The following is a 7,625-nucleotide window of genomic DNA, read 5'->3' as shown; positions in this document are numbered from 1 at the left end:
CTGGAAGATTGCTGATGCCAGTTTTCAATGCAAGCGTCGACATGCCTTCTTTTTCCCAAAGAAATTGACAGCTTTTGTTTTTCTTGGTAGAAGAAATTGACAGCTTTGAATCTCCTCAACTAGTCATCAAATTTAGCTTGTCATATAAAAACACCTAGACAAAGACAACAAGGCTAGTTCATTGGAAAGGGACTCTGGAGGAAGCATCACTAGCTATGATTTCCTAATTGTGTGCAATACTTAACAAACACTAGTAAGATTGGAATACAAATGCACCTCCCAGATGGAGCAAGGGTGCATCCATTTCGTTGTAATCCAACTTATAATGCATAGGTGGCCATCACTACTCCAAGAAATTACATCTTTGAGAGTTGCGATAGCCAACAATTTTACGATAAATGCACTTAATTTCAAAAACGTGACAGACGATGACAGTTCGATCATAATTCTTTCCATGATCGATCCGATCATAAAAATTTTATCCATTGAACCAGGACCATCCTCTACATCTTTTATGACAAAACTATGGCTCTCTAAATGTAAAATCTAATTATACATTTAGTTTGCATTAGAAAAAACTTAATATGTAAATATGCAAGGGTTGAAATTAGGGCATATTGAGGTATGATCTGGTGGATAATTTTTAGTATTTTCTCCTTTGAGCGTTGATTTAGGTTTTTTGGATTCCTTGTCATGATGGAAGATCCAAAATAACTGAGGAAGATCCGAAATAACTGAGGGCCAACGAACCCGCTTGTAACCAAAAGCAAAAGAAAAAAGAAAAAGAAAAAAAAAAAAGAAGGAAGGAGAAGGAGAAGGAGACGAATGGGTTAACGTTCGGGTTCAAGAAGAACGGTGTGATGACGTGAATAACTCATGGAGGGTAATTTGGGAAATAGATTTCATTGTCGTCTGAACGCATAACTCTCGACCGTAGATGGTCGAGAGGCCAAGAAACTTCTTCTTTTCTTTCCTCAAATGCCCCTCAACGTCCAACCGGCCCCGCTAGAAATGCCATATACCAACGCTCCCGGGTGGCCAAGCAAAGACGAACCAGGAAAGCAAAAGAAAAGCGACTCCACTACCTACATAATTTTCCCTTAAGATGGCAGCCATCCCTCTTCTGACTCCACACAAGATGGGCAAATTTGATCTTTCTCATAGGTCAGAACCTTCTTTTCACTTGCTTTTCTAACAGTCACAAATAGATTAATTGTTCTTAGAATCGAGTAATCATTTCATGAATTAGTATTGCATCTTGCTATTTCATTCTTTCTGTTCATCTCTGGATATTTATTGTGAATCATATCCTCTCAAGTCCATTTAATTACATATATATGGTAAAGCGCTCCAAGTGATTTCGAATTGTGCATCCTGAATACTTTGGTTTGATCCATTCACCCTTAGTTGTTAATTACGGAAGAAATTAAGGGCGAGGAAGCGACGTTGGGAGGCTTATTCTTTCAGTGCCCACTCTTATAGTTGTTGTTGTAGGAATCCTAAGCAAAGGTGGTAATAGTAGAGCTGAACTGTTATCAAAATGAAAGAAAAAGAGAAAAAAGGAAAAAAAATGTTAATTTATGCAACCAAAGTTGGAGATTTGCCATGGAGGTGCTGGAAGATTGCTGATGCCAGTTTTCAATGCAAGCGTCGACATGCCTTCTTTTTCCCAAAGAAATTGACAGCTTTTGTTTTTCTTGGTAGAAGAAATTGACAGCTTTGAATCTTCTCAACTAGTCATCAAATTTAACTTGTCATATAAAAACACCTAAACCAAGACAACAAGGCTAGTTCATTGGAAAGGGACTCTGGAGGAAGCATCACTAGCTATGATTTCCTTATTGTATGGAATACTTAACAAACACTAGTAAGATTGGAATACAAATGCACCTCCCAGATGGAGCAAGGGTGCATCCATTTCGTTGTAATCCAACTTATAATGCATAGGCGGTCATCACTACTCCAAGAAATTACATCTTTGATAGTTGCGATAGCCAATAATTTTACGATAAATGCACTTAATTTTAACTCTAATAGCATTTGTATTGTACTGGGCAAAAGGAGGCTGGCATCCAGTAACCTCTTAGGAGGGTGTTCTCAAGTTCAAAAACTCACACCATGAAGTATTGAAGTTAGATTCATTCACATCAGATACATTGCATTTGCCCACTCCAGATAGGTAGACCATCTTTTTCCTTTGAGAGAAGGCGAATAATCTTATTGGAAGTTTCAACATGCATTATAATTGGCCCTTACTTTTTAAAACATGAATAATTTGCATGTTATGCCATGGAATTGACAGATACATAAACTATATTTAATATTTAATAGAAGGTGGATAGCAAGAATCTCATGGAGTACTTGGTGGAAGGTGGTGGGACTATGTTTCTAGAAGACCTGAAGCACATTGAAATCATGTTTAAATAGGCAGTGCTTCATAATGTTGTGTGGCTTGCGAGCCTCAAGTTCTCGTGGCCGCGAGTTGATACCAAATCAAAGTGAAAAGAAATAAAATATGCCAAAGTAATCCACAGCTAGCAAGGTATATTTGACAACCCCCCTTTCTTTCTTATAAATTATATTTTCTGTTGCGATCCGATCAGTCAGACTTATGAGGTCGGAACCATATCCAACCTGACATGAAAGTATTGTCTGCTTTGGAGGTCTATCGGGACGTACCTCATACAGTGTGGATAACTTCTCATGACTTTGCTCTCTTGGGCTCGTGCTAGCACGATCGGATGTGTCCGTGCCAAAGTGACCGAACCCATATAGGTCTCCCTCCAACAGTCTCGGTCCCCTGATTGGGAGGGCCACTATTATGGAGGGAGAAAAACTTTAGTTCCACATCGGCTGTTCAGTCTGGCCATCTTATCTTATTAGGCTTCAGAACCCCCCCCACATAGAGGCACCTTTTGGATCCAATCGCTTTGGCATGGGCACGTCCGGTCGCGCTAGCATGGGCCCAAGAGGGCAAAGCCGTGAGGGATCACTCAAACCGTATGAGGTACATCTCGGTGGGCTCCCAAAACGGACGATACTTTCACATCGAGCTGGACACGGATTTCGACCTCATAGGCCTGGCTGACCGAACCGCAATATTGGTGGCCCATACAAGTCTTCCCCCAACAGACTTGGTCCTCTGATTGGGGAGGCCACTGTTGCAGAGGGAGAGGGACTTTAGTCCCACATTGGCTGTTCAGTCAGACCACATCACTTTATTAGGCTTCAAAGTCCCCCTCCCACGCGGAGGCGCCTTTTGGGTCCGGTCACTTTGTTATGGGTATGTCCGATCGTGCTAGCATCGGTCCAAGAGGGTAAAGCCATGAGGTGTCACCCATGCTGCATGAGGTACGTCCTAGTGGGCCCCCAAAGTGGACAATATCTTTACATCGGGTTGGACACAGATTTTGACCTCATAAGCCTGGCTAATCGAACTGCAACACTAGTGGCCCATGTAGGTCTCCCCCCAACAAGCTCGTTCCCTTGAATGGGGAGGCCACTGTTGCAGAGGGAGAGAGACTTTAATCCCATATTGGCTGTTTATTCAGACTACCTCATTTTATTAGGCTTCAGAACCTCCTTCCACCCAAAGGCACCTTTCGAGTCCAATCGCTTTGGCACGAGCATGCCCGATCATGCTAGCACGGGCCCAAAAACTGTGAGGGATCACCAATGCCATACGAGGTACATTCTGATGGGTCTTCAAAGTGGACAATAATTTCAGTCAAGCTGAACACGGATTCCGACCTTATAAATCTGGCTGACTAGACCATAATATTTTTTAACTACTCTTCAATGCTATTCATGTCAAAGACGCTATTTCTTCTCTACATTCATGAATTTAATATACGTATATCACTATTTTTAAGGTCGGTAGCTTTATACAGCAAACATATTGCTCAAAAGACTTTTATATAGGGACATTTTCCGAACATGGTATCACCTATGGGGTCTCTGTTATACTAATAATTTTTTCGAGTGAAATTAAAGAAATATGTTTTCAAATTTTGATTTTGGTCAAACTTATCTTTGCCTCTACAAATAATTGGAATGCATATATTTCTGAACTTCTGGACAAAACAGATTCGAGGAAGAAGGCTAAAACTTGTCCGCTGCAGTGGATTAGAGAGAGTATATATTTTCTAAGCAAGGAATTTTGACCTTACTCAAAACCAGCATAGGGTGAAAATTTTATAAACTAGTCAATGAAACTTAAAGAAGTAAAGTTATATGGAATATTAATGTCTATTATAAAATCCTTATCATTTTTGTAACCTTATTTGATTTTTTTAATATCAAGCATTATTTTAGTTTTCATTGAACACAGGATTGTCTTGGCACCATTGACAAGATCAAGATCCTGTGATAATATTCCACAACCACATACCATCTTGTACTACTCTCAGAGGACCACCAAAGGAGGCCCTCTCATAGCCGAAGCCAATGGGGTCTCGGATACGGCCTATGGGTATGATCACTAGAAGCTCCAATCCATTCTATCATGTCTATTTTAAAGCATAGACTTTATAAGATCCTTGAAATGGTCAATTCTTTGCTTAATCTAGTATTTTTTAAGGCAAAACTCTCTTAGTCTCACTGCCATTTTGTTTTGGGTGCTCATTTTTTTTGTCAGATATCCCGAGACTCCTGGGATATGGAGAAAGTAACAGGTGGAAGCTTGGAAGCCAATTGTGGATGCCGTCCATGCCAAGGGTGGGGTGTTCTTCTGCCAACTTTGGCATGCGGGGCGGGTGTCTGCTTATGGTATTGTTCTCTACTGCAGTGTCACATGTGCATGTATCTACTTTTGTTCTTTGTACTGTTTAATCTCAAAGGAAAAAAAAGGTGATCAAAGGGTTTAGATTTGATGCCTATAGTAATATAAAAGATTTCTTGAGATTCATGCACACAAATCTCCACAAATCATCATGATAGTATAGTATATGCATGAAAGAGAAGGAAGAAAATGCTAATTAGATATACTTCTAACATATTTGTCTCATACGTACACAGGTTACCAACCTAATGGACAAGCACCAGTTTCTAGTACTGATAGAGGGATCAAACCTGTAACCCTTCATGATGACACTATTAAAGAGTACTCTCCTCCTCGAAGATTAAGAACTGAGGAAATCCCTTGCATCATTAATGATTTCAAACTTGCAGCAAAGAATGCTATTGAAGCTGGTAAATTATACACTCTAGTCCAAGTATTTCTTCATTTAGTTCTATAATTAGAAAGGAAAAGGAAAAAGGAAAAACATAAGCATGTTGCATGTACATAATGTCACCAACCTAACAAACAATTGATGTATATTTTCTTGTGATTCACAGGCTTTGATGGAGTTGAAATTCATGGTGCACATGGCTATCTTATCGAACAATTCATGAAAGACAACGTCAATGATCGGACTGATGAGTATGGTGGGAGCTTAGAAAATCGATGTCGCTTTGCTTTAAAAATAGTCGAAGCGATCGTCAAAGAGATCGGAGCAGATAGAGTTGGAATCCGTCTCTCACCCTTCGCCGACTATATGGAGTGCTGGGACTCAAATCCAGAAGCCCTTGGGCTTTACATGGTGGAGGCACTGAACAAGTATGGCATTGTATATTGCCATATGGTTGAGCCTAGGATGAGCTTTGTGGATGGAAGGTATGAAATACCTCATGGGCTGCTTCCGATGAGGAAGGCTTTCAAGGGAACTTTCATTACTGTTGGAGGATATGATAGAGAGGAAGGGAACAAGGTTGTGGCAAAAGGTTACACTGATTTAGTGGCATATGGTCGTTGGTTTTTGGCTAATCCTGACTTGCCTAAAAGATTTGAGCTCAATGCTCCTCTCAACAAGTATAATAGGTTCACGTTCTACACATCAGATCCTGTTATTGGATACACAGACTACCCATTCCTAGAATCCTCAAATTAGGCTTCATTGTTATAAGAAAAAAAATAATGATAGACACTTTGTATCTATTTTCATATACAGAGTCCTGAAACTTATTCCATAAGAAAATTATATTTAAACTGAATTATTGGTCAATCATAAGTCATATTCAAGGGTATTGCCCTTCATGTGCTTAAAATATGCCAATTCTTCATTCTGCTATTATAACTATCTCTATGCATGTCTAATGGCTGGAATTTTGTACAACCAGCATCACATTGTGGGATTGCAATAAAATTTAAAATCATGATGGGGCCTTCTTTTTTATCAATCAATAAGGTGTGAGGACTGATCATAAAGGATGATGCTTCCTTATTTGCTGCCTTCTTTGCTATTGATGTTGAATTTAGAACCGCACTTGGGAAGAAATCAAAGCTGCTAGGAATCTGCCATAATGCGGGAGGTTTGAACCAAATGAGATCAAAAGGTTATAGTTACCTAGTTTCAAGGATATTGTTATATAACTATTTGTTGTCATTCTTTTCTTTTGAATTGTACATGTCATCGGCTCCATAGGTAGAGTTTTATCCAATAGTAGAGAGTAGTGAGAGGGCAAATAGCGAGGGTTGCTGCATGTGAGCATGCCCATAATATTGGATCAGTTCAAAAAGTAATCAAATGAAGATAGAGAGTGGTGTGGCTCCAGATGTCTTGAACTTCAAAGACTTTCACCATCATCATATCATCGTCTGAAGTGGATAGTTAAGAAGTGTAACATTAGGCTATAGTATTGAAAGCTAAGTTACTCCTGCTCCTAAGATAGAAATCATGGTAGATTAAAATAAGATAAAATGCATTTGTTTGATTATCAAATGATCATTTTAAATGAACTTCACCATGATCACTCTACTTAATTCTTTCCAGATTGGAAGATATATCTAGTCAAAATATTTGCCGAAAAAGCAAATTTTTGATTTGGCCAACTCATTTTGAGATCGAAATAATTAAATTTGCTGCACCTTTTAAAGAGCAATGCCACGGCATAGATCTCAAAAAGTTATCTAATTTTTTCAAAAAAGTATCATCTCAATCGAGCATCATACAACCAAGTTATGGTCTTCGACATTGTGACACATAATTTGAATTTTCAATATGGTAGATCATGCTCCTAGATCCTATTCAGCCTTACCTACAGTGGCCAAGATGGTAAACATTGAGTTATGTAATCCTCCTGGATCAAATAATTTATTTGAACCCACTACTGAATGGAGCTACTATTTTGGTAATATGTGATATATATGCTGGAATTGTTATTTTGATGGTATGTGATCCATTTATTAGATTTGTTGAGTAATAAGTATAAAAAGTTACATGCTAATTTGCTGGCATATGAATTCTTGATATCTATGCTCTTTTAATTATATATAGTATCTACATATGATATCAAATATTTGCTAATATTTATCATTAACTATTTATATGTATATGCTGGTTTATACGTGTGATATACTTCCAAACTGATCACAATCGATGTGGTAAAACCGACCAACTAGAGCTCATGACGAGCTTGCCACAAAGCTTTCACCTTGACCAACCAGTTCTTGCCATGTGGCCAGTTCAAAGGCGGACAGAGATATTAGATGTATATCCTAGAAACCAATATGACAGACACATTGTAATAATTCTAGGATATATATTTGTACTTAAACTATTGATTCATCAATAAAATAGATTTTT

At 38.6% G+C, this 7,625-nt stretch overlaps 1 pseudogene; it reads left to right on the top strand.

The window, feature by feature from the left end:
• The first annotated feature begins 1,031 nt into the window (after nt 1–1,031).
• Nucleotides 1,032–6,033, top strand: LOC105038558 (putative 12-oxophytodienoate reductase 11; annotated as a pseudogene).
• Nucleotides 6,034–7,625: the final 1,592 nt, after the last annotated feature.

This window comes from Elaeis guineensis, chromosome 1 (assembly GCF_000442705.2).
Source record: "Elaeis guineensis isolate ETL-2024a chromosome 1, EG11, whole genome shotgun sequence".
Classification (NCBI taxonomy): Eukaryota; Viridiplantae; Streptophyta; class Magnoliopsida; order Arecales; family Arecaceae; genus Elaeis; species Elaeis guineensis.
The sequence above is the reverse complement of the archived record's forward strand: the minus strand, read 5'-3'. Positions and strand labels throughout refer to the sequence as shown.